The sequence below is a fragment of the Eupeodes corollae genome, chromosome 1 (genome assembly GCF_945859685.1).
Source record: "Eupeodes corollae chromosome 1, idEupCoro1.1, whole genome shotgun sequence".
NCBI classification, from domain to species: Eukaryota; Metazoa; Arthropoda; class Insecta; order Diptera; family Syrphidae; genus Eupeodes; species Eupeodes corollae.
Genome location: NC_079147.1, coordinates 189,032,382 through 189,059,250, shown reverse-complemented (window position 1 = coordinate 189,059,250; position 26,869 = coordinate 189,032,382). Strand labels below are relative to the sequence as shown.

The following is a 26,869-nucleotide window of genomic DNA, read 5'->3' as shown; positions in this document are numbered from 1 at the left end:
AATGATGTACCTATGTATTAAAAAGTTTGTTGAAAATCCCAAAAAATCGTTGAGTACTTCAACTTAAAATGCTAAGTTATTTCAACAAGAAAAAATAAAAGCATTAAGTTTGTGTGATAGGAACTCCCTGACTTCAATTTTCAATATCCCACAAAAAGGGCCTTATGATCGCAATACCTGAAAAATACATGCAAAGGATGAAAAAATAAAATCTATGTGTATTTTGAACTTTTGGTATTTTGGGGTTTCAGTATATTAGAATATTGGATTTTCGGAATCCTGGAATTTTGGAATTTTTGGGATTTTGAGTTTTTAGGATTTTAGTTTTCGAGATTTTATCCATCTCCCGAACAAGTCATTATAACTAGTTCTATTTTAACGCTTAACTGCCGCACCTCATACAGACCACGTCATATAGCAGCCAAACGTGGTAACTGCTCATTACTTCAAGATGAAAATCCCAATTCAACAAAATGTTGGGATTTTAAGACTTTTAGTTCATTTTATCATGTTAGCTGGTTGAAGAGTTCTTCAACATTTCCCATGTTTTTGTTTGGTTAATTTATAGTAAGGTTAGGTTAGGTTAGGTTAACGTGGCTGCGGATTAGAATCCACACACTTAGGCCAAAGAAAGGCCCATTGTGATACCACATAAGTCTAGAGAATTACTTCTTACTAGTCGAACCATTTTGAGCTTTTTATAAAGCGAAGAAGATATTTGATATCCTTTTTAGCTAGTTACCTGGGATTATCAAAAGAGTAGTCCCCCATTAGGGAGCTAATATGAAGTCTGCTTTGAGATAACAAGTCTTTAGAGCGCTTTAGGTCCAGTGAAGGCCATATGAGTTTTGTGGCTGCGCATGTTGGTAAGTTGTGCCACCTAGAATTTGTTATCGCAAAAGCTGTTTCTTTTAGCATAAGTTTACATGCAGATATCGGTATACCTATATCCTACCTTTCAGGTGAAATAGGCATGACGGTTCCATTTTTAGCGAGTTCATCGGCTCTACAATTTTCCGTGATGTCTCTGTGGCCCGGCACCCAACAAAGGTGAATGTTAAATTGCTGCAACATCTACATCGCCGTTTGAGATTTGGTTGAGACACCATCACGAGATTTAATAGCAGCCTGACTGTCAGAGAAGATGCGGATATCAGAAGTTGATATCACGTTTTCACTTAGCCAGGAGAGAACCTCTTTGACCGCTAAAATTTCCGCTTGGAAGATGCTACAATGATTAGGGAGGCGGAATGAGATGCTTCGATTAAGCTGAGTACACAACACTACCAAATAATTCATTTGTCTTGAATCCATCTTTATAAAAATGAATACTTTTGTTATCCAGGAGTTTTTTGTCTTCCCATTCATTTCTGGATGGAATGGATACCTGGAAGTTTTTTCCAAATAGGGGTTTAGGTATAGTGTAGTCTATGTACTTTGGTATAGAACCAAAGAGGTTCAAAATGATGGAGTGTCCCACATTGTTGTTGGTCCATTGAGATGAGGCGTCGAGTCTTATCGCTTTACTCGCTGCCACTTGTTTACTGAAGATGTAGAGGGGTGTCAGATGGAGGAGAGTGTCTAACGCTGCTGAGGGTGTGGTTCTCAATGCCCCGCTAATGCAGAGACATGCAGTGCGTTGGACTCTGCTGAGTCTGTCGTAGTATGTGACTTTCTCCAGTGCAGTCCACCATATTGCAACCCCGTACATAAGTATTGGTTGGATGACCGATGTGTACAGCCAGTAGGTTATGCGAGGTTGAAAACCCCATTTGCTTCCTATGGCTTTTTTGCAAAGAAAAAGAGCTGCTTTGTATTTCCGTGTGAAAAGGACGAGGTCTGTTTTTTGAGGATTAAAACTAAGCCCGCAGTAATCAGCCCAGCTAGTGAGCATATTGAGTGCATTTTGGAGGAGGTCTCTCGGTGTATTAGGATGTTCTCCTGTGACGGCGATAGCAACATCATCAGCATACGCAACCACTCTGTAGTCTTCCCTCTCAAGGGATATTAGTAGTTCGTTAACCACTATGTTCCACAGGAGAGGGGACAGAATACCACCTTGCGGAGTGCCTAGAGTTGATGATCCTGCTTTTTACCATTAGATTAATCAACTCACAGATTGAGTATTCGACGTTTAAGGTCGTCATAGCAGAAGTGATAGTGGATGTGTCAACGTTGTTGAAAGCGCCCTCAATATCCAAGAAGGCCACCATAGTATATTCCTTTTGCTCTAGGGAGTTTTTGATAGTTCTTACCAGAGTGAGCAAGGCTGTTTCTACCGTTTTCTTTTTGCAGTAATCATGCTGATATATTAATAGTCTCTTATCTATGCTATTACGTATATGGATAACAATCAATCGTTCCAGAGTTTTGAGAATGAATGATGATAGGCTAATAGGTATTAGGTCTTTAGGGTTGACATGCGAGCATTTGCCCGCCTTGGGAATGAAAATTACCTTTATATCTCTCCATCGCTGAGGTATAAAGACCAGATTTATACAACTTTTGAAGATCATCTCAATGATGGGCGAAGTTATATCAATGGTATATTATAGCTCAGCTGGTACGATTTGATCTGGACCTGAATTTGTAAGGTTTGAAACTATTCAGATCCCATGTCAATTTTTCTTTTGTAATCAGACCTTGAGGAAAAATTAAGTTAATACCCGACCCAGGACTGTTTGTTGTATTAACGGATTGGGAGCTATAGGGGAAGTGGGTGTCTAATAGCAGGTTCAGCGTTTCTTCGCAAGAGTTAGTCCTTATCCTTGATGCCCGAGGATTCTTCTATGGAGTTACAGAAGGATCTCCATGAGGATATTTTGGCTATTCTCAATTCTAGTTTATACTTTTTGAGGGATTCTTTATAGGAGTCCCAATCTTGGGGATGTCTAGTCTTTTTTGCTCGATTGAAAAGCCTTCTACAACCTCTCCTGAGTATATCTAGTTCAGCAGCCCACTAATATGGTTTCTTCTTTCCCCGCACTGTAGTGAAAGAGCAGACAATTTCCATGGCTTTATTGAGGGCTGCTGTAAGGTCATCGACCTTTTGATCGAGTTCAAGAGCGCACAAGGGCAGATCCGAAAGTTCTGGTTTAATCAGATTTTTCAGAGTCGCCCTTTATTTTGGCCAATCTGTTTACCTATAATTCCGGAATTGGATCGGTTTTGGAGTCCCTTCAAGAAGTGTGAATTGGATGTAATTTATAGTGGATTAAATAAAAAATTATATTTTTATTGAGAATAGGTTACTGCCACACTGGAGTAACTAATTACCTCAGCGCAAGGAGACTAGCGCTCAAATTAATATGTAGCCAAATATATTTTTTCAAACTAGACTGCCAACACAAGATGTAATTTTTTTTGTATTAATTTGAAAGTTTTTAGACCTTTAACTTCAATTTTTCCAAGCTTGGGGTAACGAATCCCCCAGTAAAGTTGTGATAGAATATGTTTTGTTTGAATATCCCACTTATTCCATAATTCAATTAAACTTACAAAATTCATAAATCAATCAAGTAAATGCGACTGAAGAAAACTGTTGTTATGAGTCTTAATAGAAAATTTAATATCTTAGAACTTTTTTTCGAATATCCCAAAAATAAGAAGCAATGGATTTAAATATATGATTATGGAACTAAAGTTGACAAAAATCACATAAGATTTTTTTTTCGTTATTTTAGGATCAGGAAAAAATGTATAATGAAAAATCAGTACAAACAATTGCTAATACACGATTTACTAGCAACAGATGAGTTCTTGCAAAGATTTCATGTCCCAATAACCCAAAAAGTCTGAGAAACTTAAAGCCCATAGAGATTCTTAAAAAATTTTATCATTTCTTATAAAACTTCTTGTCTTTAACAAATTACGGAAGCGAGCAATATGTTATGATCTTTTAAATGCAACATTTTTGAATATCCTAATTTTGGGTTATTAGATAACTGTTAAATTTAACTCAAAAAAGCAGTAAAAACTAAGCTCACAAAAATTCTAACACAACATTTATTGTCAATAGTTGAACTTTTGTATGAATTTCATGTCTATTTTTTGAATATCCCAAAAAAAACTGAAAACCCTTAAATCCATAGAGATTTTGAAAAACTTTCTAATAAAACTTCAAATCTATAACAAATTATTGAAGCTAGCAATATTTTGTGATCTTTGAAACGTAAAATGTTTGAATATCCCAAATATGGGGTTATTATATAACTGATCCATTTTACGGTCTTATTTTCGAATTTAAAAACAAGCTACAATAGTTAATCATTTCAACTAAAATATTCAAAGAAACCAAAAATTCTCTCTTATAGTTCACAAAAGGTCATTACTTCCAACACCGATTTATTATTTTAAAAAATTATACCCATGTGAAAGGCAACATCATATAAAATGAAGTGACAATGACATTTCATTACCCCATGCTTGCCCCCTATATAGCTTTTTAATTTCCTTATAAACTTAGAAAAAAAAAAAATAATATAAACAAAACAAGAATCTTCCAACAAGAAAAAGCCATAAATCGAAATCAAAATACCGTGTAACCATGACACACTCCATGTTTGGAGAAGCAAGACACAAGCCATCATCATCATCAACGCCACCATCATCACCGACCGCCAGAATCTCGGTCTGGGTTCTACAGCTGCTCTGCTGCTGCTGTGACTAATTTTATTTCTTTATTTTTCTCCGAAATAAAAAGACTTTTTGGGGCATCGCCGTCGTCGTCGTTGATGTTTCGGATCGTGCTACAAAGAAACAAGTGTAGCTTTATGGGGTTTTTAGGGAATGCCGCATGGTCTTCCAGAACCGCAGACACATCAGACGACCCAAAAATGCAAATTGAATAATAATTCCCAAAGAGGAGTCTGAGTGAGAGGGAAATATGAGAATGACGATCAATTCGAAAAGTTCAAGTTCACTATTCTTTTAAATAAAATAGGAATGAAAAAATACCCTCTAGAGCATTGATGGGGTCTTTTCATTTTATGGGCCAAGTCATTCTTTAATTGAGACATCATTCTTTGACATATGGCAGATCAGATGATGATGATGATGATGAGCATCATACAAATGGTTATCATGGAATTTTATTGGTTTCAATTTAATTTTTTGTATCAGAATTTTATGACCTCATTTTATGAACCTCTCGGTTGTTTTATGAACAACATTAAACATGAAGTAATCGTGTTTCAATTGAAAACAAACCAAACACTCAATAAAAGAAGAGGTAATTCAATCGTGAATATTGTTTGCGTGAGTATCTTTACGCGAGTTTATTAGGTAATGATATCTTTTACAAAAACTAGATACAAAGGTATCTATAAATTGGATCTCTCAGGTTTCATATCACATAAGCATATATTAGTGAAAGTAATTCACATTAAACTATGAGCTACCCACCACAAACCTATATAAAAACCATGTATCGGGTAATTAATCAGTAGGTAAGTTATGTAGTTTTAGACACCCATACCGCCACTGCTCCCTGCCACCCCCACCGTCTCATATCAAGCGCATATACAAATTATAACAATCAGATACATTTTTTCAATTATTTTGTTGAACAATAGGTGGGCAGAGAGGTTGTTTAAGGGTTATGGTTCATGAATTCTCAGAGAAAAGTAGGCAATTGGGGTAATTTATTTGTTTAGACTTTATGAAAAGATAGCTTGGCTAAAGTGACGTGTTTGGAAACAATTAATAATAAATCGGAAACATTTATAAGCTATAATATTGTATGGAAATTGGTTGATGTATGTATATTTGGAAAATATGGAACACAAAATAATATTCTTATCCATTTTCTTAAGCTTAAAACAGGGATTCCAATAAGAGGTTTTATTTCGAAATTAAAAGAAGAGACTATTTTCTTAAGAGTTTAACAGAAATGTACGAACAATCGCTTTTATAGGTTCATGAATTTCATATATAAGGTCTTTAATCGATTTTCGAGCATCAATATAGACTATCTTTCACATATAAACTCAAAGAAAAAAGTCTTGAGATATAAAATCTAAGCTGTAAGTTGTAAGTTGATATTTTGATTTGATGTTAAGGCCTTTTTTTTGTCTCTTTTGTTTAATACTAACAATTTGAGCCTGGAAATACTGATAAATATGGTATTAGTTTAGTAATTTGGGCCTTAGACAAAAAGATGGAAAAATTCACATTTTTGTTACATATAAACGTTTAAAGTTTATTAAGTCTGTGTGACCAGTTTCCGGCTTTGCCTGAAGTGATCTTTTCGGGAAATTACCGTCTTTTGTATTCATATCTTCCAAATTTAATACATTCTTTGAAGCTAAATCCATTCATTGTTACAGTTGCAGGAGTCTCATTTCTCAATAGAGCCTAAAACTGCACGAAATAATGATACGTTGACAGTTAAGACGCAAAAATAAACAATATAAATTCAATAATTCTTGAACTAATCGATCCCAAAATACAACAATTTTGTCTCAAAACGTAGTCTAGGACATGAATATGGGTCTTATCGCTGCCGTAAAATAAAGCCAAGTGAAGTAAGGTCATATTGCAAGAATTACTTTTATTTCACTTTTGTTAAGTAGAATAAATCCAATTTCCAACAGTTGGCCTTATTACAATTGAACAAGGTGCAATAGGGCCAAAATAGTTCTATTTCACTTTCACTCCTTACATACCTCACTTTTTAAAAAAGTAGCTATCTTTTCTCAAAATAGTTTGGCCATATTTCACTTAGCAGAGAGCAATATGACCAACTGCTGGAAATTGGTCTTATTTCACTTTTGTCAAGTGCAACTAGGCCATCTTTTGAAAGTTCGTCTTATTTGTCTTGGATTTATTTCAAGGCACCGGCCTTATCCCTCAAAAATATTTGTCGATGAAAAAACCTGATTATTTTGATGCATTTCAAAGATTTAATCAACGAAGGTAAGACGTTGCCTGAGTTTTTGTATTAAATGAACTTTCAAAGCCTTACGCAAGATAATGAAGTTTTTTGAATGGTTTATTTTAAAAATGTAAGAAGAATCAATGAAAATGATTTTTGTGAGAACTAAGTCATTCAAAAGAAGTTGTTTTTGGGCCCACGATTTCGATTTTTCAAGTAACTAACTTTTACTAACACTTGAGCATTTGCTTATAATGACAAGGTAAATTAAATTCTGAAGTCTTGAAAACTTAAAGAAACAGGAATTTTTGCTTTACGACCAAGTGTATAAACCCCTACAAGGTGTTACACAGTCTTCACTACATACCATACACTCCTGAGGTTATTTTAAGCCTATACACTTTTAAGATACATTTTCCGCTTCAGCTTACTTTTCAAAATCCTTTTGACATTTGCTATAACTTTAAAAAACTTAAACCGATTATTGATTTCTGTATTTTGTCCAAAAAAAAATAAGTAGTATTTTTTTTTCAATGCAAACAACTGTTTCAATGGAGTTTGTTGCAATACCATTTTTTGGATTTTTTGAAGTTTGTTTGGGTTTTGAAAGTACTTAACAAAACATAATTTGGTAAAAGAAGCAGAAAATATTGATTTTATTATTTAAGTTTACAAAATTCTGTTTTACGTTCAAAATTTTCTATAACAATTGAAAACTAGAAAAGACTTATGTAACTTTCTTCATCATCATCGGCTCGACATCCGGGATTAGGTCCTTGTCTCACACTACAAGTCTCTCCATTTATCCCAATCGCTAGTTGACACCATTCAGTTGCACACCCAAAGGCTTCGGGTTTCCTGGTCTGCGCCATCTCTCCAGCGCATCGTAAGCATGGTCTGCCACTCTGTCACCTACCATAAAATGTAGTACAAAAAACTTTTCAAGATGGTTCCTATTCACTGATACTAGCTAGTTGTCCAGCCTACCGGAGTCTAAAAAAATAAATTGGGTGGAGCAACAGTTCATTGAGTACTAGGGCCTGATGACTTACAACTCTCAACCATTCCTGTGAGCGAGTATTGTAGCCAGGGATGAAGGCACCTACTGTTTTCCAACAGTTAATTTGAGAAAGCACTTTTCATGGCAAGAATTACTTTTAGAGAATTTGTCAATTCCTCGCAAGAAGCGTTTCCAGAATCATCTTTCCTCACATTGTGGCCAACAATTCTCCGCAAGAAGCCGGATTGCCTTTCATTGAGCACACAAGTCTCAGATTCATATGTGAGTACTGTCAAAACCATAGTCATATACAATAGCAGCTTCCAAGTTATGGTAGGGTTTCTGGATTTAAAAAGCTTTGACACACTGAAGAAGGCTCTGTTGGCTTTGAGCAATAGCCCCCGTATTTCTTCTTCTATGTTGTAATCGGCTGCTACTGCTGACCCAAGGTATTTAAAGGATTTCACCTCTTCAAATTCATGCTCCACTACCTTGATTTTTTGACCAATTGCTCTTGTCCCAGTCAACGGCACATTGTACTGTGTTTGTGCCGCCTGCTTGATCTGTGCAAAGGAATCGTTTACAGCTTGTTCGGTTCTCCCAATGATATCAATATCGTCCACATAATCCAGTAGCTGGCAGGGCTTGGTGACGAGGGTGCCTCTTGTTGACGTGTCAGAGTCAATTCTTTCTCCAACGGCAAGTTGAAGGAAGGCAGCCCTAACCATCCCCTTGTTGGAGTCCATTGTAGATATTTATTGGCCTGGAAAGCAATTTGACTATTTTAATTGGCTTTAAATTCTAAAATTTAATCGGTTGTTCATTTGCTTAAAATGAAGCTACAATAATTTTCCCTGATGATAGTTTCTGTGGCTATCTGGTTTTGTAGGATAGAAGAGAGTATCTTATAAGATACTCAATGTTAGATATTTCTTATCTTGGCTCTTTTAAAAACTGAAAAATGTTAACAGTATCATTTTAGCATTATCGTTTTGACCTTTTCCCATAGGAAGTTATTGTAATCGGTTTGATTGAAATTTTTGACTTTTCTCGAAGTTTCAAGGTCCCTAAAATCAAAATCAATGATATTGAAAGAAATATTTATAAGTTTTACAAAAAATTAAAAACTTAGAAGAAAACTGCTTAACTTGGTAACAATAATTGATTATCGACGAGAATATCAAAGTGCAGAGGAGAATAAATGGACTTAAAAATTCAATCGGTTGTATTTTTTAAGGATAAAAACTTTCAAAAAATGCTAGTAAAATTGTTTTGACTAAAAATGTCGGAAACAAAAACAGATAATGAAATGAAACTTATCTTATCAATTGCAAGCAATTTCGGTAACTTTAAGTGTTTTAGAAAAATTTAATTGACAACTTGTTTTACAAAACACGAAAACCTATAAAAACAACAACAAATTGTTAAGAATTGGTTTTTGACTCCAGTATCTTGAAAACAGAGAAAGATATTGACTTTTTGTATTTCACACAAAATGTTGTTATTAACATTTTGTCAAAGTTTTAGAAAATTGAAAGACAGCAACTAATGGCAAGTTATCAGTTTGGGTCGCTTTCCAGCCTCCGAAGCTGTTAACTCAATAGATTTTGAAGAAGGTTTATACATAGAAGCTTTTTGAAATTATAAATGATTTTGGATATCGTAGTATTGTTTCCTATAATTGTGTGGTTTCTTATTCAGAAGATATTTGTATTCTCAACTTTGACAATTTTATGAAAGAAAAAGTAATAGACAGTCAAAATCGTGCATTTTTAAAAATTTGAGTGTATGCAGTTTTTAAATAAAAATAATATTACAAATTTATCGCTCTTAAGACTATAATGCAAAAATGTGAAAGCAAACAAACCAGACTTCAATGTCACTTAAGGATGCGAAAAACTTAAAACAAGCGCACCCACAAATCGGTAACCATACAACTTTTTTTGTTTGATCAAATTCCTCCTTATTTCTTGACCATAAAGTCTGCTTCTTCATTTTTGGTAAAACGAGGTTAAAATAGTACAAAAATTTATACCTATACACAGAAAAAAAAATTGTTTGCACTTTTAATTAATGAGGAGACCAGAAACTTATTATTATTTCATCGTCTCGAAGGCTTGAGTTTCATAAATATTTTTTTTTCCCTACACAACTTTACTCCTTCTGCCAACAAATATTCAGGTGTGACCATCATGCCGGGTAAGGTTGGTTTGGTTATGCTTGGTCTTAGTATATAAATAATGGCTAATGGCAATTGCTTCATATAGCCGACATCATTATAGCATGAATGCATATACATATATCATAGTGTAGGTATAAACTAAACCTTACTCCTGATGTCTACAGTCCGTACTGTTGCTTTATTTGTTTTGGTTTTGGCTACATTATAGAAAATTTATATTTTTGAAAAACACTCGTTGTCGGCTTCGGTGGCCAAAATAAACGAGGATGATGCATGCAGCAAGCAGAAGCAGCTGCAGGCACACAGTTTCACACCGAAAAAAGAAACCAACAACTATCAAAAGACTAAAATGGATTTTTTTAACTTGAATGAAAGTTATATATTTTTAAAGTTTAATTTTGTTTTAAGTTTTATTTTATGTTTTTTTTTTGTATTTAAAAAAAAAATGTCCCTGCCCATCAAGCATAAGTTAAAAGTACTCAAAAGTATCCATTTCATGTGACATCACCTCTAAAAAAACGAAACGACTTTTGAAGCATAAAGTAAAAAAAAAATTAAGGGTGCCCCATTGGGATGATATTTCTGGATGATAAGACGAGAAGACAAAAGGTATTGTGGTAAGGGTAAAAAGTTTATCATTAAGGTTAGGCTTGAAAGGCAAACATTTTGTGATAAAATGTGGGGATATTTAATCACTTGGGTTTGAACTTTCTGAGGTACCTATATCTACAATAGATACCTATTTTTGCATAATAAGAAGACAAACACTGATAAGATTCATTTTAGGGAAGTTGAATAGGGAAAGGTAGATACTCGTACTTTACGACTTTATACTTTATATATATAGCTCCATTGTTCTTAGGGTAGGTATAGGGTATAGTATCTGAAACCTGTAAGGAATTTTTATAGACTTGAAAGCTGAAAGTATAGTAAAACAAAAATAATTTTGTATATCATTGGGGACTTTGCCGTACGGAATTTTAATCGATATTGGTATTTTTATCTTTATACATGTATAGTTATACCCGAGCCTGTTTTTTGCTTATAGCAATTTAAATATGTGAAGATATTTAAGTAGGGACGAACGAATGTATCGAAATCACATATTTTATTATCATTTGTGGTTTTTAAATTTAATAGTCTGTTTTCATTGAGTTATTTTCGAATGTGGTTTTTTTGTTTACAGAATCAGAAGTGGGATAAAATTACTCCTCCTCTTAGGATACAAATATATTTAATTTGTATAGATATGACTTTTAAACATAAAAGTATCTTACACTGTATCAGAAAGCTTTATCTTTTTAAGTGGGGTAAAATTTGATGCTTATTATTAGTATCAGGAATATATTAGGAAAAATAATTTTTGATGGAATGTTATCGAAGAAACTTTCTCAATATTTTGATTAAAATGCCGCGTCGCGGAAAAAGTTTATTCAGAAAATTAAGCTTATGTTTTCTATTAACTTTGAATCTGAAAGGATTTTTTGGAAACTCATCGTTAGATTTATTTTTCTCAAATAGATTCGAAAAATTTTGAAGGGGTTGTTATTAAAAGAAACTATACCACAAGCGTTGAATTAACCAAAAGTGCTTTAATACCGATTCTACTTTAATTTAAGATCTTGATTCTTTTAAGCAGTTCAAAAAGTTCGGAGATCTAAAATTGATTAATAAGGGGGAGAGGGGATGATTTAAAATTGAAACAATTGTTTACATTGGTATGTTTTAAAATTTAAGCATCATCGGCGCATCATTAGCTCTATTAATATTGTTAAGAGCTTGTTCTCATTTCATAAAGTTTTTAAAATTCCTCAAAATGCAGTCTCAAAACTTCCGTCAGGCTTTGCATTCTTTTGAAAGAAAATGAGAACAGTTTCTCTGCGATGCTTCTCCTCCGTAAAGCTAACCAGATATACTCCCTGTTAACGCTATCAAGGGCCTTCTCCAAGTGGATGAACAGCAGGTGTAGTGGTGATCGATATTCAACGAACTTTTCAACTATGGTTCGCAGGGTGTTGATATGACCAATCAGAAGGATCCTGCTTTTTGGGCATCTAGTGTGGCCTCAAGATGTTCTCTGATGCCAAAACCGTACTGGAATGACTGTTGCTGCTATTTTGGCAACGGTAGGTAGAACGCAAGTTCTTTTAAAGTTTTCTCGCTTTGTAAGATCTTCTTTTTTTAGGAGCTTGACGATAATTCCTTTCTTCCACTCATAGGGGAAGCTTTCGGTGGTCTAGGCTTCTTTTATGAGCGGATAAAGTAGCTCGCTTGATGACGTTGGAGCTGCTTGCAAAAGCTCTGCGGGAAGTCCATCAAGTTCTACCGATTTGTTGTTCTTAAGTGCTTTAAATGCGGCAACGATCTCATCTTTACTGGGAGGTGCAGTGCGGATTTGGGCCTTAGTTTATTAGGGTGCTTCAGAAGGCATTGGCTGAACTTAATTTGCAAACACTCGGTTTAAAACCAAGGAAAAGTTTCCACCTTCTGACTTGCTTATCCACCGAACGAATCAAAGTACCGTCTACTTCTATCACCAAGTGTTGCTTTGAGCTGTGAGCACCGGTCAGCTCGTTGGTTATTCTGTAAACGGTCCTGCTGTCGCACATATTTGCCGCATCTTCTGCTTCTTACGCCAATGCTTTATATTTACGCTTGTCACGGCGCACACTGCGGTGAACGAGGAGGCAGGCTCATTTCTTTCTTCCCCTTACAGTTGAAGAATAGGCATAGCCAAAACGACTACTCGTCAACAATATCAAAGAATTGGTGGTTCAATTGGCAATGATAATGAGTTTGAGTGACCATTTGGGCCTCATAAATGTGGTATATCGATTAGTGCCTAAAACAATTGACATCTGCACTCAAAATGTAAGTTCTTTTGTCTAACTTATTCTAACTATTTATACTAAACATAAGAGGCAGTCCCTTGGACAACGGTTTCAATCTATAAAAGTCAAAGAAACCAAAACGAAGAAAGAATTTAAGAAATAAATGGTAAACAATGTTAGATCAAGTTTATTTCAATTGGGAGAATACTAAGGGCAATAAAATGGATTCTAGACACAAATAAAGATTTTTAGGTTCAAAATAAAATGTTGTGTATTTTTTCAACACGGTGATTAAATATGGCAAGCTTGCCATTATTTTTGGAATTAGCTTTCAGCCTCCAAGGAATGTACATATATTGGGTGACCTTTTAACGATCGTCCAAACTAAATTTGTTGCTAGGTAAAGATTCCGTATTTTGTGACTTTTTATTCCAGATTTGAACAACTACTTTAAGTCGCTTGTCTTCAACTAAATTTTTGTTTTTAACATTTTCAACTTAATGTTTTTAGCATTTTCAACTTAATGTTGGGACAATCCATTTTTACTAAAAATTTGATGGACATTTCCAATTCGCTAAGAATAAATGATTACTTTGAAATTTAAATCGAACTAAATTTTGCACTTCAATCTTTAAAGTTGTATGAATACAAAAATGTGTTCCTGTTAACAAACTTTTATTGGTTTTTAAAACTTTTCTTTACTTTTAGTGCAAAAATAAAATATTTCCTAGGAAGTTTTTCAAGATCATTTAAAAATTTGGCTTTATGCATTTTTTTGTTAAATGAAGTTATTTAAAAAAAAAAGTATTTTATTATTCACACGAATTGTTAGAGGACCATTTAATGCAAAATGAAGAAATTAAGTGAAAATCCCAAAACTAAACTGAAAAGTAAACATTGAAGAACGGGTTAAGAAGGCTTGCAATTGCGATCCATATGGATCGATTGGGTGTCCGAGTCCTTAAATGTATCTTAGTCTTTTCGGCTTCCTGATTGACGATGTATTTCAAATTTAATTACTAGCAATGCATGCAAAATACTCAAATCGATCTCAAACCAAAATAGAAACACAGCTTTCTGCACTGTCCGTCAGGCTGCTGTAATGGCTATCAATTCCGACACAACATTCTCTATACTGGTTCAACCATGTTGGGGTGAGCTATCCAGTCTCAACTTCAATCTTCGTGTCGCTCTTATTTGGGTTCAGGAAGATATGGCTTATCTAAAACAAAAAAAACGATTTGTCGAAGTTTTGTGCAGACCCAGGCATAATATAGCTAGGGTCACGCAACATGTACCGGATACTAGACGATAGGAGAGCAAGCAGAAAAGTTGGGTATCCCTGGCCTGTTCTAGAATGTTAAGCTTCGGAAAGCCATTATTTAAGGATCTTGATGACATTTTCGAGATAAAATCCAAGGACTAATTTCCTTTCTGTAAAATAATTATTTGTTTTCAAAACATACAGTACCGTGCAAAACATTTGCAACTAGAACCGCCAACATTTTTCTTAAAAAAAATTGTTTAGAAAATCAAACAGCTAAATTCCTTCTTAAATTTTCTAAACTCTTTTGATATTACGTTATAATTGCTCGAAAAAAATTAACACTCTTCACTTAAACAAAAAAAAAAAATAAATAACTAAATCTTCCATAGTTCGTAAAATTTTTCTTTTTTTTTTAATTGGGTGGCGCAACAGTCCGTTGTGAACCAGGGCCTAGTGACTTACAACTCGCAACCATTCCTGTGTTCGAATACTGTTGTCAGGAATGGAAGGGACCTACAATTTTAGGCCGAGTCCGAACGGCTAATTTGAGAAAGCACTTTTTCATGACAGGAATTACTCTTGAAGAAATTGTCAATTCCTCGCAAGAGGCAGTACCTGCGAAAATTAATTTTTTAAATTAAGGTGGCACAGGCAGGGATTGAACCCAAGACCTCTTGCATTACAGTCCAACGCACTAACCATCATGCCACGGGTACTACTAGTTCGTAAAATTGCTGTACAAAACATTTGCAACTTAGATCTTATAACTAAATTTCAAACTATTTTCTTATTTCAAGGCATGGAAATGTTAATATATAATTGCATATCCTTTATTTTTTATAACGACTGTATATCTTCTGGGCATTGAAGCTATAGGGTTATTAATAAGCGTTTTTGGAATGTCATTCCAATGCCTCTGAATTCCAGCGAAGAAATCACTTTTGTCCTTAAAAATGTTGTTTCAAAATCTTCTCTTCACAATTTTCCACAGGTTCTCTATTGGGTCTAGGTCTGTGGATTAATCTGGCCATGTTAAAACCTCAATCTGTTTTACTGCAATCCACTTTGTGCTCAACTTCGATTTGTGTTTGGGATCATTGTCGTATTGAAAAGTCCATTTCCCAATGGGCATAAGGCAGCATGGTGTTACAAAGGATGTCTACATAGTCTTCATTATGCTCACCTCTTGTCGAATTGGCCCGAATCCTTGGCCAAAGAAGCAAACCTAGACCAAAATTGAATCACCTCTATGTTTGACCGTCCTCAAATTTGCAATTGGGATTCGGCTTAAAGCTGTAGGTCCCCTTCACACCTGATAACAGTACTCGCACACAAGAATGATTGAAAGTTGTAAGTCACTAGGCCCTAGTTCCACCAAATTTATTTTATTTTTATTATCATCCGAACGAAATATAAATTGTGTTAAAATTTTACAATTTAAAAATAACATTTAATGCATCAACTTTAAGTTTTAAGACTAATAGTAATACGAATTTTTGAAAAATAAATTATTGATATCCTTCCCGGAAGCAAAAGAGTATTATAAATTTTCCACTTTGACAAATCAAAAAGAAATGTCAACAAAGAATATCATACATAGAAAAGTAGTGTTAAAAGCAATTTCAGTTACTCCATTTAAAAAAATAAAACTACACCTTTGCGAGTTACCAATAAAAAATTAATTCAAAAAGCTTTTAATACTCGCGTACAGCACACTTTTGAAGTCAGGAATGTCGTATATTGCAAATACTGCACCATATAAAACTCGTAAAAATAAAATATTCAAACTTTAATCCTTTTTATAGGTTCGTTCGGTATATGACTATATTGGAGTATATTTGGTAGTTTCAGTGGATTGTGGCAGCGGTGGCGGCCTGAAACCCTATAATTTCGCGTTGATATGCCTATTCATTAAAAAATGAAAACACAATTCACTATAAGTGTAGCTACAGAGTATCCGCACAGTGTGACGATACATCTATGACTTGACATGGCCTGGCCACAGTATCGAGGTAGGTATAGTTATAATTCTTCACAGGGAAGTAATGTATTTCAATATAAACCGCATGGCAGTATCCACAATAAAAGGTTTAAAAAAAAAGTCATAATAATTTTATACTACGACTTGACTACTGTGTGTACACTTCACTCACTGCAATTCCTGTCCAATCACCCACAAGAGTATCATTTTCCAAAAAAAAAAAACCAACCACCTCACACACTACCTTCTACACCACACCGCCTACTTCTCCGTCAAGGGAGAGCTGAGTTGGAGCAATTGACATCGAAGCGTTTCATTTGCACCATCTGTGGCAGTCTTTTGCCTCAACTGCCATTGCCGCCGCCACCACCAACAACGATGAAACGATTATCTGCAAGACATTTTCATATCCAAGGGATAAACGGTCGTCGTTGTCGTTGTCAATGTCGATGTCGTTTCTGTCTCCTTGGCGGATACAACATGGGAAGGATGTACATAGGTAGGTACATAGTATAGGTACTCGTGTTCGCCAGCTCCATGCCCCAAGCACTATCGTTGTCGTTGGTCGTTCGGTTCTTCGGTTGGGAATCAGATTTTTTAGCTGACCACAAAAATATGATTTTCCCAACTCGCTCCCTTGTGTACTTCTGATACTTTCGACTGCTATCATCGATTGGTCTATAACTCTCAACTTTCGTCCTTTTGTATGATCCCATTTCCTACACAGTTCTTCTTTTTTTTTGTTGGATCAGTGTCAAGTGCCAGCGATAATTCTCCACAAGAAAAATAAACGAACAGAAATATTTATGAAATGAGAGATTCCTCCAAATGGCGGAGAAGGAAGAAGATCAAGTTTATATTGGGTCCTGTTTCGATATATTTGTTGTTTGTTTTATTACAGAAGTCATCATACGACGAAGAAATCAAAAAGAAAAATCACAATCAAAGACGATTAAATTTTATTGATTCACCAAGCGATGCAGAAATATATTGACCACGGTTTTGTGTTTTGTGATCTAAAAACAAACAAATTAAAAAATAAAACAACCAATGGAATGTTGCCTTTTGCGAGACTTCGCATGGCCAAAAACTAAAATACCAAAACAAAAACAAAGCCAACTCCTGATGTCGAGCTTTAGTTTGTATATAGAAACTTTTCAATTACGACCGAACGAACACACCGTTTCCTTCCAATTCCGATATACGAAAGGACATATCCGCATCCTTATGTGGAATCACAATGCATATGTGTTGTTCGGGATGCGGATGTGGATGCTAAAGCTGATCCTTCTGGTTATTGGTTTATGTTGCAGGATTATTGGAGAATCCTTGTGTCAGTCAGAATCACAAGGAATGCGTGTGTGTGCCTGTGCCATGTGTACCAGATAGTCGTCCTTATTCGTCGGTCTTTGGTCGTCGTCCCGTCCAGTAAGTCGCTAGATTCAAATCCTCAACCTCAATGTGAGACAAACGAGATGACGATGACGACGACGAGGACCAGCACGACGACGATATAGAAATGGCAAATGGCAGCTATTGGCAAATGTTTGGGACACTAGTGATAAGGAGATTTTATACTTTGGTTTTGTTGGTGTTGTTGCTTTAGAAGTTGCATCATGATGATGAGGAAGAATGTTATGGTTGTGCAATTGTTTTGTAGACTGGAAAAGGACATTGCATTGTTAAGGCTGTGATATGCTTGCTAGGTGTGACGTGATGTTGGGTGTACGAGTATAGATATTTTGTGTAGAAGTGCTAAATTGAAAATTTTTGATACTTATCCAAAGAAACTTTATTAAAATCTCCCACAAAAGTATGTATTCTCGTAGAAGTATGTTTGTTTGGTTTCAATGTGTGAGACATAAAAACAAAGATATCCTTGATGGTGCCTATACGTAATGATGGGTATTGTCTATAGGCGGGTCTTTTCAAAGTCAGTCAAGTGATATTCGATAGAATTCAGAGAGTGTAAGGCTTAGTTTTTGAAAACTTTAACTTTCGTTACAGAGGTTACACTAACATTTTTAATTAAAGGTAAAGCTATGAACAATCTTAATGACCGTTGGTTTTGTTCGAAATTTCGAAGAGCCTTAAAAATTAGATAATAATATTTTTTTTAAGTCAAAGAACTTGAAGAACTTCAAAAAATTTGAGTTTTAAGCTGTTTATTGTGACGATATTAGAGACGTTATATCAATTCAAAAATATTTTTGTTGAAAGTAATATCAGGACGATTTTTGTTTTTAAGTTTACCAAATGTTAGAAACAATATCTTGAAAATGGTATTGGTTTAAAAGTGTAGTTTTTAAAAATGTAAACAATTCCTATCTATTAATTTTATGGCCGATAATTAAGCTTTACTTTTTTTTTATAATTTGCAGGCACTCAAGGGGTTATTAGTACCTTTTATATGTTTATATTTAAACACAGTGCGAGCAGTAGGAAAATTGGGAAGGATTTGAAAGGAGATACCGGTGCAAATTGGTCTTAAAGTTCTAAACATCAAAATGGGAGGAAAAAACAGAGTTGGCTAAAGCATTGCACATTCTCGATGTGCGATTTAAGAAAGAATTTCTTTACTTGACAGTGCTTCCGAAATTGAGCTCAAGGGTAAACTGATGAGGAAGTGCGAGCATTACGGCTGAATCGTTTAAGGGGTGGAATGCAACTGTCTTATTCGAAAGAACATTGTTTGTAAAAATATCGATAAAACAACGAAAGGCATAGCTGATCACCTGCCCAGATATGGACGGATGAAGGCTACAGCCAGATCAAAAGGGGTGACAAATTTCTTGCACCGTCCGAGAAATCCTATGCACCTGGCAGCATTTTTGGCAATATCAAATATATGATCATTCCATAGAATGTGATCTGTGATACACATTATACCGAGTACTGACAGTTGATTTGTTTCTTGGATGGAAGTGGCACTCATAGATAGTGGCATCGGGATTGTGTTACGCTTTAACGACAGGAGACAGCGTTGAGTTTTCGAAGCATTCAATTCTACACGGTTTCCGACTCCCCATTGGACAGTGCTGTCAAGATCAGAATTTAATGAGCTTATCAAACGCTGCCGTTTAAGTGCCCCATCCGAAGGACAAGGATGTGAATCTAGAGACAAGTATGAGAAGCTGAGGGTGCTGTCGTCAGCGAAATAGTGTAATGGGTTTGAAGTGGTAGACATGAAATCATTTATGAATACAAGAAAGAGAGTCGGAGACAAAACGAAGCCCTGGGGAACACCAGCATTTATTTTATGAATTTCAGGCTTAGAACCATCCAATACAACTTGTATTGAACGGTTAGAAATGTTATTTCTAATCCAACGAAGAAAAGATTCATCAATACCAAAACACGCATTTTCGATAAGAAATCTTGGTGCCAACTCTGTCAAATCCTTTTGAAATATCAAGTGCAATAATCTGACTTTCTCCTAAACGATGTAAGGACTTGTTCCACTATTCGGTGAGATAAACCATTATGAAGCTTCCGATATTTCTTAAACTGATAATTATCAGCGTTTCCATGACCTTGGAAAGAAGGGACGTGAGCTATTGTACGAAAGTTATAGGGAGAGGAGGATTCGCCTTTTTAGGGACATCCTGGACAGAGTAGGAAAGATGGACAAAATTTTGAGAGGTTCAAAAGCTGAAATAAAGCTAAAGCAAGTGAAACGAAATTTACAAGTAACAAGAAACATCATAGTAGAATCGTAGTCAATACTGAGGATATGGAAAAATCAATTCTGCAGACTGTTTAACGGGGACACCGAACCGAATTTCGCTGTCAAGCAGGAGGATCGCTTCAATATAGACGACAAAAGACAACAATCTCATGTTCCCGATTTAGACGAAGTGAAGACTGCCATATCTAAGGTGAAACCTTACAAATCGCTGAGCAGATGGCTTTTATTCCGACCTTTTTAAATTAGCTGAAGATACTTGGGTAGGGTTAGGAGCATGTAATAACGTATCTATAAGATATAGTCGGTTGAAAGAATGCACTATGTATGGAACCTCACAATTGTTTGCACGATTCTGAAAAAATAGACCTTATAGGCTGCACTAACTATAGAGGTTTCCGATTCCTTAACATCGCCTATAAAATCTTCTCAGTCGTAATATATGAACTTTTTAAACCCATCATCAACAATCTGATTGGTCGTTATCAGTGAGACTTAAGACCAGGAAAGTCGAAATTCGATCCAAAGTTCATATAAAAACAGATCTTGGAAAAACCCAAGAACATCAAGTTGACACCACCATCTTTTCATTGATTTCAAAGCAGTATATAACCACATTTTCAGGGACAACTTGTTAAGAGCCATGTCTAGTTTTGGTATTCCTGCCAAACTCGTTCTTTTGTGAAGGATAATCATGGACACTTCGCTGTGCTCTATAAAGGTTGGATACAACTTAACGGAAATTTTCAATGTCAAAAAAGGCTTTAGACAAGGTGATGCGTTGTAATGCGGTTTCTTTAACATCGTTTTTGAATTAATAGAGCAGAGCTCCCTAGTCAACACCTTAGGCACGATCTTTTTTAGAAAGTCTGTCCAATTACTGGCATATGCCAATGGCATTGACATAACCAGTAGAACTCAGCGTGATGTCAATGGGGCTTTTGTGAGTATTGAGGTAGAGGCGAAAAAAAGGAGTTAAACTGTTGATGAGGGCAAAACAAAGTACAATTATTGTTGCCAACAGCTGTTTCGTTGGGCTAAGAAAGCAAATGAGCGACCAAACTGTCGTTATATAAGACCTTCTTCATTCTTGTCCTGTTATACGGTGCAGAAGCATGGACTGTGATAACACCAAATGCAAGCACCTTGAGTTTTTTCAAAAGAAAAGGTCTTCGAGTAGCCTAAGGTGACGTATGCTATACGGACTGTACACTGTACAGCAACGTTGACTTATCCAGAAGTAAAAAAGTCCAATTAATGAGATAACTGGTTCACGTAGAGTGCATGGAAACCAATGCTGACGACCCGAAAAGTCTTCGAATTTACGACCACAGAACAGCAGGCCGCGGATCACAAGTGAAAAGTAAGATCTCACCCAACTTGAAGTGCGCAACTAGAGACTCTGGTTAGTTAATAAATTTGCATGTTCGTAAACGTTTTTCAACAGTAAGGCTATTCTTTATAAAATGTCAAAACATAACTGTCAAAAGACCAACTCCGAAAAAAGTATTGCCATATTGAAACCCCCAAGCGTTTTGCTTGTGTGTTGGTCGTTGCAACATGTTTGGTCGGAAAAAAGGCTATGTTTAATGGGAAAGTTAATAATTTCTGGTTTTTGTGGCTTAAAAAACGCAAATCATGTTACAAAAACAAAGAAAAGGTGATTTTTGCTGCGATTTTAGTGCTCAATGATGTTGCATCAAACATGCTTGATCGAATATATTGCATCAAACTTGTGGCCACTACTATAAATGAATTATTTACCAAAATGAGTTACTTTCCTTCATAAATAAGATTTAAAATATCTTTTCTTCAATATTTATGATCCCCATACCCATTACAACATTTTAAATACCCAAAATACCTGACATTAAAATATGCAGTTTTTCGTCTATTTCACAAGCAATATTACATCAGTTCTACATATCTAAAGGTAAGCACCCACACGGAAGTATTTATAATCTTTATTTATGCATCTAGATCAAAAACTAATAAAACAAAAGCAAAAGATACATATCTTGCAGAGTTGTGTTTGTTTTCTTTTCAGATACAATCCAAAACAAATTACAAATTATTGCGGAGCCACGACGAAAAACAGCACGAAACCCTTCTTATTTTTTTTTGTTTATTTGTGTAGGTAAATCTTGCATCCATTTCTCTATATATGTTAACCAAGCAGCTAGTAATAATCTAAATATGAAAATCTAAAAAAATAAAATAAACCGAATATCTTAAAAAGGCGAGTGTCTTATTTTAGTTCCCCATGGAGAAAGGGACGACAACCAAAAACCTAAGAAAAAAAAACAAACATTGGCTGCCTCTCAAAAGATGAAATAGATCTAAAGACATAGATATATACTATATAGCTCAAAACCTAGACACAAATAGAACTCACAGCAGCCAGCCAAAGTGTACTTCATTGATTCAGCATGAATCACGACATCGCTATAAGAGACTCTGACGACAGCCATAACATTACCGACAACGACACACATTATAGGCCCATTATTTTAATGTCTAGAGATATACCCTACCTCCCCAGTCCCTAAAGTAACAATACTCCCAAGATACTATATACAATGCAAATTCCAAGGAAGTTGGTATCTTTGTGGTTGTTGTTCTTGTTGTTGGTGTTTACAGAGAGATGCCGATAGATATGGTGGTTAAAACTGATCATAACCCATAAAGATATTTCCCTACTGGCAGTGCAATATTCTGCGCGGCACAGTGAAGTGCAATGGATGAAGGAAGCTTTAGATACACCAAAAAGATACTTTGCAAGGCTTTTTGTTTGAATTGCCATATTAGATAGATATCATAACCTATTCGTAGATACTCCTTCTATATCTAGGATTATTTTTATTAAATCCTCCTTCTTAGTTCGGATTTACCTTTCAATTGCAAACTCTCGCGCAAAAAGCTGCAACCTTAAATCTATAATTAGATCAAACATGGCAAGCATAGCTATAAGGATTTTAGCATTCATCTAGAGTCATAGCTAGAGCCAGAGCTAAGAATCTAAATATATTCATCTCTTCTGCATACTTTAGGTAAGAAAAATCCATTCCTCCAGAGCTACCACACGGGCGGCGAAACGCAAGGCGCATAGAAAACAAAAAAATCCATGGAAATGCTAATCTCGAGCTCGAGTGCTAAAAACACTGGACCAGGGATAATGTTGTAACAAAAAATATATGCAGCTCCCCCACTATCTCTGATTTTGATTCAAATAATAAAACGAATATTAAAAAAAGGAAAAACTTCCCCAAATGAAATGGAAGAAGGTATCAGATGATATGAAACTAATGGTAGCACCTAGAGGCGACTCTAGCGTCTCGCATCTCGAGTCCCACCTCGCAACTCGCCGCGAACACATTTCGAAAAGAAAATTTCCATTTAAGACAGTCTTTTTTCTTCTATTTTATATATAAATAGGTTTTTGCTCCCCATTTGGCTTCACATTGCATGACCAGCAGTTTTAAAACGGAAAACGATCAAGCGAGTTTTTGAGTACCAGATATTATAGCATAGATAATTTGAAAAGATACTTTTTTTCCACAACCATTTCCAAATGGGTTCTTTGACTATTCTCGTCGTCGTCGTCGTTGTGCTAGAAGCTAGACCATAGAGAGTTTGGCGGGATGTGTGTTTTTTTTCAATATTGAGGAGGTGCGAACATAATGGGGAGGTGGGGGAGGAGGAAGTTGGGAGATATAGAATAATAGGTAACATGCCTTTTGTATCTGTTAACCTTGATCTGAATGTTTTTGCGAATAAGTATAATTATGGATAATGGGTTTCCTGTGGGGCAAGCAACACACACAGTTAATGTTGTTTTGAACATTTTGTGTTGTTGTTGTTGTTGTTTTTATGGTGTTTTTTTAACATAGGGTGATAGAGATTGAATTTTTTTTTTGTCACATATTTTGGAGTGACCATATGTTTCTTTTGATAGAAAAAAATACTTTTTTACTATGTTTTGTATTTTTAAATTTAATATCAATTTTTAAACTTATGAATATAATGAAGAATAAATTATATCATACCTAATTCGTCTAGAATTGTAGTTGTCAAAACTATATTCCTTAAAAAAGGTACAAATATCGCTAAATTTACATTAGCAATAATAAAGATTTATGATTTTAAGATTTATGATGTTCGATTTTTTAAATGCTACCTTTAAAGATTTTTCTTCTGCAAGCACCTCTTCTCTTATTTTTTCTAGCACACAAGAGAGATTCCTTAGGTCAATATATTTAACAATATTTCTTGATGGAATACCATCATTAATGTTTCTTCTTTTCAATGAATCTCTGAAATGGTCTGAGTTTTCAAATCTTTGAAAAAAATCATACCTTTCGCCTGTCTTTATAAAAACGTTCATCAAAATTAAGTTACGAATTATCGTCTTATAGGGAAATTGTTTGCTATTCTTAAATTGTTTGAATTTCTTGTCGGTGACATAATTTTTTGTAATTGTTCTTCTGATATATTATAAAAAAATCAACATAAATTAGTAATGTTTACAATTCACAATCACAATTCTCTAAAAGTCTATAGCATCTTCAAAGACTTTATCATGAAATTCTTCTTAAAGTTGGACTTAATGAGTCTATCATTATGTGGATTTCTTCAAATCTTAAAGATCGATAAGGTATCTTCATTTTCAGGAGCAACACCTCAATGTAAAGTCAATTTTGAAGTGTACCTCAGGGAAGTAACCTTAGTCCTCTGCTATTTATTTTATTATTTATCGATTGAATTTCAAGCTGAGTCAGACATTCTTAAAAAGAAATAGCAGATCAAACTATTGCGCTAACATTCCGCACATTCCGCTTTGACCCTTTAAATAACAGTCAAGCTTTAAATTGCATTTTTTTTTCTATAAGAACTTCAATTTATGTCAGTTTTAGGTTTAGATATAATTAAATATTGTAACTTTAAGGTTTGTATTTACATTTTAAATAAATAGAAACGTACCAAGACAAAGGTTTGTTGAAAAGTAAAAAAGAAGAGCTGTTACGCAGCTCTTGAAAGAATGTGATGTGATGTGTGATGAATTTTAGGTAAATTTTGATTCACTAGAAACGAGGGAATCAAAGGATTCAAAAATTCAAAAAAACTGATATCCAATAACATACAGCAAATTTTCGCTCGTGAGTTAGAAAATCGAGTTAAAAGCTTTTAAATAACGTATTATAGTCAAGGATTTTCATTTTGAAGTTCGCAAATTGTCTTTAGTTAAGCTTATGTTGAAATAAACTTTCGACAATTCTTGATCAATAAACTTTTTGTTTATTTTTTGTAATGACATTTATTTGGAAAATTGATTTTAAGCAAACTTGAAAGTTTAATAGCTGCTAACATTTTGTATGGCGATAATAATTTATGTTGTATATTTTGTTAAGTATATTATTTAGAAGATTTCAAGTTTTTAAATTTTTGTTTGGTTTTGACTTCCAACTTATACAAAGTATTTCAGTTGAGTAAAACCGTGGAACAAGAGGTAAATTGTTAGGTTATGGAATGTTTTAAGTATTAACATTAATTAATGTTTTTATTGTGGTTCTTTTAAACTTTACATAGAAAATTGTATTATAAGCCACAGATTTTAAGAGGGTGATTAAAAACAATGTTTATTTATTTATTTAATCTACAAGCAAATAAATGTAATACTTCAGTTTTAAATTTATTACGATTAAGATTAAAAAAGTCAATATTAGAAGACACTACGTTGAAATATACAATAGATCTTGATAATGTTTCATTACTACCAATTGTAATATGAATTCTTTGAAATAAGAAGACTCTAGCTCTTTAAGACCTAGCGGGAACAAAGATTGGTACCAAGGCAAGAAGAGATGGACACTTAATATGGTAACATAGTAAGTCTCTAATAAGCATTACACTATGAATTTTTCTTCTTGATTGAAACGAGTTTATTCCAAGCCTCATAACTAGGACTAAATTTGCAATCCACTTTCTCCAAATAACGTCTGCGTATTTTACAAGGGTAATAACACGAAAGGATCCTTAAAGTCTTTTCCATTTCGTTGTATGAAACCTACCAGCGAGTTGGCCTTGGGAACCAAATAATCAAAATGACCTTTAAAAGAAAGTTGGGAATCAAGAATAACTCCTAAGTCTTTTATACTTGTAACCCTATCTAAATTCACAGATTCAATTGCATAGTTGAATAACAAAATATGTGATTTTCTGGAAAAAGAAATCGGGTTACATTTTTTGATATTCAATTTAAGGCTATTAATGTGACACGAATTTGATAAAAGACAATCGTCCAAACTCAAAACTTTTGAAAATATTTTCAAATTGTCCGCATATAATACGCATTCACAAAAATTATGAAAAGGAGCGGACTTAGGTGGCTACCTTGCGGGACACCTGATGTACACTAAATTTCCTTTGAGTATGTATCTCCAATCTTAACTTCTTGTTTTCTACAAGATAAATATGACGATACTCAACGAAGAAACTGAGAATGAAAACCAAAAATCTCAAGTTTTTTCAGAAGTGTTTGGTGGTTCACAGAATCAACGGCTTTACAAAAATCAGTGTATACTGCGTCTACTTGAAATTTTATTTCTATAGCGTTAGTGGCATACGAAGTTAAATAAGATAAATTGGTAATAGATGATCGACCGGATACAAAACCATCCTGTACTTCTGATAAATATTCACTTGTAAGAAAATCAAGCTTTATTTTCACCATGGAAATTGCGGAGAGTTTACAAATACCCCTATAATTGTCTACATCATTTTAAGAACCTGATTTATGTATAGTTACCAAGTAAGAAAGTTTCCATTCATCAATAAAAATATCTTCTTGGAGGGACTTGTTGAATATGCTTAGTAAAGGAGCACAGATGGAATCACAACAACAAGAACAAAGAAAGATATTGAGTTCAAACCATCTTGCTCAAAATATTGTTATTAATATTTTGTAAAACTTTAAGAAATATCCACAAACCCAGCCTCTTTTTAAAACTAAATCAAACGTTATTGATTCAAAGAAAACCAGAAGCTATTGG

At 34.6% G+C, this 26,869-nt stretch overlaps 1 protein-coding gene across 3 annotated transcripts in view; it reads right to left on the bottom strand.

The window, feature by feature from the left end:
- The window catches only part of LOC129938510 (protein sickie), a 518,418-nt gene that overhangs the window by 275,523 nt on the left and 216,026 nt on the right, over positions 1-26,869 (bottom strand). The gene's annotated exons all lie outside the window — the stretch shown is intronic.